Here is a 5724-nt window from a genome sequence, read left to right as displayed (position 1 = left end):
TGAATTTAGAAAGGTTGTCTTGAAGGTCTTTATACAAAATAAATGTTGAGAAATGTAAATAATTAAAGTTCAAGGTTTAAAATGTAACTATTTAAGAATTTATAACAATAACCCTTTAAAAATGTAAGTTTGCTCGAAACCGGGTTAAAGTATCTAACCTTAATATTTACTCAACCTATGTTAAGTAATAAGGTGGGTAAAATGCAAGAACGCAAATCCCTTTGGAATAAAGATACTAAAACGGTTTTTTTTTATCGAGTGTTCGGGTTGTCGGTTCGGGTCTTGATAATTAGTCAAACCCAAAGTCAACTTTTTAAAATATTGAATGTTATGAGATAACTCAATAAAATTTAATAAGGCTTAACCAAGTATGTAGTTCCATTGTTTTAGAACTAACAACGCACGTTAAGCGAGTGTTCGGTTTTGTCGGTCCAAACTTTGTTATGAGATCAAGTTGGATCCAACATTTCCAAGTACTTAAGAAAATATTTAAAAATCAATTTGTAACTATTTTTAAAGAAATATACAAGTCTTGATGGCTAAAAAAAACACACTTGTGTGTCTTAAGTGAGTAAGAATCGGTTTGGTTTCCACATGTCCAACCACTAAAGAACTTGTATAATAATGTACAAATAAAAAAAATACTTTAAGTTTTACAACCAAAAGTTAACAATAAAGTCTTTAAACAAAAGTTCGGTTTTCGGTTCGAATCGTGTTTCGGGTTAAGACCGAGGTAAGATTCTACAAACCCATAACCATAGAATTTGTAAAAATGATTTTAAAACTTAGATATAACAATAAGCATGTTTAAACAATTATTTAACAAAACTAGTAACAAAGTTTGGTTTACGGTTTAGAGCTATTTATTGTTAAACCGAAGCATAGACTCTTAAAAACCCATAACCATGGAACTTGTAAACATGACCAACAAACTAAAATAAGCAAGATTAATATGTATGAACAAGTTATATAGATGTATATATATCAAGGACACGAAGTCCTCCATGAAGCCTTGCCTTATGAGGTCCGAAACCTCACCGACTGGAATCGGAGAAGTAACTACCAAAGGTAAACAAGGGGTGTATATTATATATATGTTGCACAACCATAAACAAGTATTAATAAGGCTACATAAATTAATTAAGATGAAAGACTAAAAACCTTAAAAAACACTTAAGAAGATAACCATGAATCTTTGATGTTTGAGAGAGTTTTTTTTTTTTTTTTGGAATTGTAGCAAGGGAAAATTGAAGAGGAAATGTGGTGTATATATAGGGTAATGTTGGTGGTCAAATATGGGTGTGAGACACAAGAGTTTTCATGCAAAATGGATCAAGACAAAAACACAAAACAAAAAAATAATAATAATAAAATAAATAAATAAATAAATAAAAATAAAAATAAATGTAGGATGTTTTCAAGACCCAACAAGTGTGAAACAATATTGTAACATAAATCCATCATTTTGATTATAACATAAGCTTCGGTTTACAAATCGGGTCGGTTTACATAATAAACAAATACAAAAACGAATACAAACAAGACCCGAAATTGACGAATGTCACATGTACATTGTGACACGTCAGCCATCCAGGTTGGGGTGTTACACAGAACATGTCAGTTTTAATTAAACATATTTTTTTTCATCATTTAAGTGTAGGACATTAGCTAAAAAGACATAAATGAGTTAGTTACTTCATTTTTTTTTTCATATTATATATAGTTATAAGAGTTCCCTACCTCACTCTTTTCTTGTTTGGCACCTTTCATAGCACACGATTTTCGCATGAGAATATTTTTGGGCCCATGAGGTGAATACTTGGGACCGATTAGTTAATTTAACTTATCGTAGAAATCTAAAATATTGGCATCATTGCCGATGCCGACACACTGATCAATAACCTATCTTACCTATGCAATACAACAAATATACATGAACATCCATGCACCTCGTATCGATCATTTTAACGTACTCAAAAAGATTCTACAGTGTATCAAAAGTGGTGATTGGGTTGGCTGTGAGAATTTATATGCTACGAAGCCAAATTTCTACTCTTACTTTCTACATAGATGCCGATTGGACTAGCTATCCTAACACATATTGATCCACCTTGGATATGGCATTCACTTGGGTGACAATTTGCTTTCTTAGTCTTCCAAAAGACAAATTACAATGTCCTATTCTTGTGTCAAAGCAGAGTACTGAGGGGTGGTCAATGTCGTGGCTTAATTTTGTTGATTCGAAACCTCTTTTTTGAGTTAGGTCGACTAAGATTTTATATGTGAACGCATTATTAAATAATCAATTTGGCTCTTTAGTATTAAATTTCAATAAGAAACTTATATGTTAAGTATCCTTAAATAACATAAAAGGTACTAATTAGAATTTTTGAGATGACTTGAAACACTAAACGTCAGCGACATGAAATAATTGGGGTTTTGAACTTTCATATATAATCTATGTAATAAACGAGCCGTGGTCGACTTGGCTTGTTTAAACAAATAGGTCAACCCACCAACATTTTCATTTAGACATATCAAGACGTTAAACCATACCATTTTTATAACCCACCAATCTAATTAGCATGTTTACATCCTGATTACTACCCAACAACCCATTTTACAAATCTAGATAAATGAATTAAACATGTCACGAAGTGTGTGCGAGTTAGAGTTTGTGTTGTTTTACACGTATAAATATACAATTCACGATTTTTTTTTTGAACGGCCAACGATGTGACATCTGCCCGATCCGACCCGACCCAGGTACCCGTTTCTCTGACCCGATCTCTCTTTTATTATTTAATATTTATACTTATATTTTACTTTTAATAATACTATATATTTTCCTTCCCGCCTCTCTCTCTCTCTTTCTTTCCGCCGTCCCGTCCCTCTTCCTTCTCTCTTTCCGCCTTGTTTCCCTCCTCTTTGCTTGTCCTTTGGTTCTTCCCGCCTAAGGATGTCTGCAGCTCCACGCGCCAGACTCCTTACATGGAAGCCTGCGTGAAGACATCTTGTTCCTGCGATGCGTGAAGAGAACTCTTCTCGCAGCGCGCTAAGAATGCATGTTCTTCCCGCAATGCGCTAAGAATGTATGTTCTTCCCGCGATGCGCTTAGAATTCTTGTTCTTCACGCAGCACGCTAAGGATTTGTGATTCTTCCCGCAGTGCGCTAAGGAATGTTGTGCCAGCCTTCGCGCTCGCGCACTCAGCCTTCCCGCGCTTAACCCTTGTATCTTCTGTTTATTCCAGCCTGTATGCTTTTGTGTTGTCTTATCTTCTGTGCTGTTGACCTAACCTATCTAATGTCTGAATAGTTACTTTCGGCGCAGCATGCGTACCAACCCCCATTGGTTGGTAGAAAAAGTGACTGACATTATCTTTTGAGATCTGCTTTTGCCATGCTTGACCAGTACCTTTATCTGAACCGCCCATGCCTGTTACTGTTCCCTGTCAGCTTTATCTTGCCCCCTGCAGCTGCCATATCTTTTGATATCTTTTGCTTTTGGAATCTTTTGCTTTTTGAGATCTTTTTCCCTTTTCTAGGGATTGTGTCTCCTAGGGTTTTTCTATAAATAATAATAATATTTCATAACACATCACACACAAAACACTTAATCTCTCCTGTTCTCTTGCTCCTTGCTCTCTCTGCCGTCTTCCTCTCTGCCTCCGTCTTCCTCCTTGTTCTTCCTGCTTTTCCGGTAATATATATTATATATAATAGTTTACTTATTAATTATGCTAACTTATAATCAAGACTTAAAACCAATCGTTAAAACAATAATCTTATTTATAGGTTAACTTGTGCTTGTTTAAAGTTGGTTCTTGCTTTATCTACCACCGCATCGTTTATCATGTGAGTTATCTCGTATCTAATCCCTTTTTATTTTAAATGCTTTGGGATGTTCATGTGTTCATACAAAACTTGAGTCTTAAACTTGTTTATGAACTTTAGTCGCGCAGTATCCCATGTGTTGAGGACGTTTACTTGGCTGTTTATTTGTATGTGTGTATCATTAACCGCTTTGTTCGGCCTATTCCGCAGTTCCGTTGGTACCATTAGTTGAACACGGGAGACCTATCGTTTACGGTTTTCTTTGTTTACACTTGCACAGATGTTTTCTCGTTTTTATGCTCAATTGGGAGCATGGATTGAACTATGATCTATGAACTATCTTAGGCTTGATCACAATCTGATTACACCCTTGTTAAACTCTAGACATACACGTGTTGCGCGCAGATTTACTGTGATTATCTATGATTATCTATTAAACTTGATTTCTCACCAACACGCAAGTGTTTGACGTTTATTTTAACACATGTTCAGGTTTGCAGTAGCTGTTTTGGAGCTTGTGGACACGTAGGACGTTTTTACTTTTGGACCTAGAATTAAAATGTATCAAGACAAGTTCATGTTGTTTGAATGTTATAATTTATAATATATTGATTTATGTTCTTTATTTTCCCCGCTGCGCGTGCGCGATAAAATGTGTATTAATAAATATCGACACCAATAGTGTCGCGAGTAATGAAGCAATATGTGGCGCCCCGATGTATAATCCGCCTTTGGTCGGGGTGTTACAAACGAATCCTCCAAATAGGCTACTGGCTAAATTCACCATATCATGATACACTCGTCTTTCAATCCGGAAAAACCCTTACCTAAGGCCAACGCCCGTGAACACTTGCCCGAAGGCACGGCAGTGCGGTGAGATAAAACTCGTTCAGTTCAAGGATCTAACTAGTGAAATTGGCATACTCGTCTAGTTTTCCATCATCACTCTAGTGCCTCTAAAACTAAATGTTAGGAGCAGAAATAGAACTTGAAACACCAAGATAGCGTTTGGTATGCATGAATGATATGAAGAATGAAATGATTCATTACGTAGGAATGAAAAAAGTGGTGTTTGGTTGCTCAATGGAATGGAATGATCCATTACACATGAAATCTCGTTCCATCAAAACCATTCCTTCCTACCCCCTTCTTTTTTTTTCATTTCATTCCTCCTTCACTCTACTTTCTTAACAACACCATCACCGCTTAACAGCAACAACTACCACTACCATCGCCATCACCGATACCTTACCGCCACCATCACCACCACCACCACCACCGCCTCTGCCACCACCACGTTACCACCAGCGCAACCACCGCCACCGCCGTCGCCACCATTGTCGCTGTAACCACTGAAAAAACATTGTCACCGCCGCCGCCTGACCATCGCCATCACTACCAATGCTACCTCCGCCGCCACTGCCACCACCATTTTCGTCGCGAGAGCTAACACTACCACCATCGCCATTGCGAATTTTTTTTTTCTTTATAAAAAAAATTATTTTGAGATATGAGTGTTTTTATTATTTTTATTTCAATCATACAATTTTTTTAGGATACCAAACAACATAAAGTAATAATTTATTTCATTCTCATATGTTAATCAAACAAGGCAAATGAATGGAATGATCAATTTCATTCCTTTGTCCATTCTATTCCATTCCATTCTTCCTTCATTCCATTACCTTAAACCAAACATACCTCAAGTCTCTCTTACCATTCCAACTGGGCTTGATCTATTTAGTTTAACCAGCTAAGTTGAAGCCGGCCACATTATATTAATTATAAATATATTATATAATGAAGTTAGTCTGTGAGTCACATGGATATTATAGCCCACACAAGCAGAATATTAGTTAGTTGTGGGTGAGATTGGTGGTTGATATCCA

This window comes from Bidens hawaiensis, unplaced genomic scaffold, assembly GCF_021521415.1.
Source record: "Bidens hawaiensis isolate Kalapana, Puna unplaced genomic scaffold, B.hawaiensis_p1.1 tig00004864_1, whole genome shotgun sequence".
In the NCBI taxonomy this organism is placed as follows: Eukaryota; Viridiplantae; Streptophyta; class Magnoliopsida; order Asterales; family Asteraceae; genus Bidens; species Bidens hawaiensis.
This window is presented reverse-complemented; position numbering follows the sequence as displayed.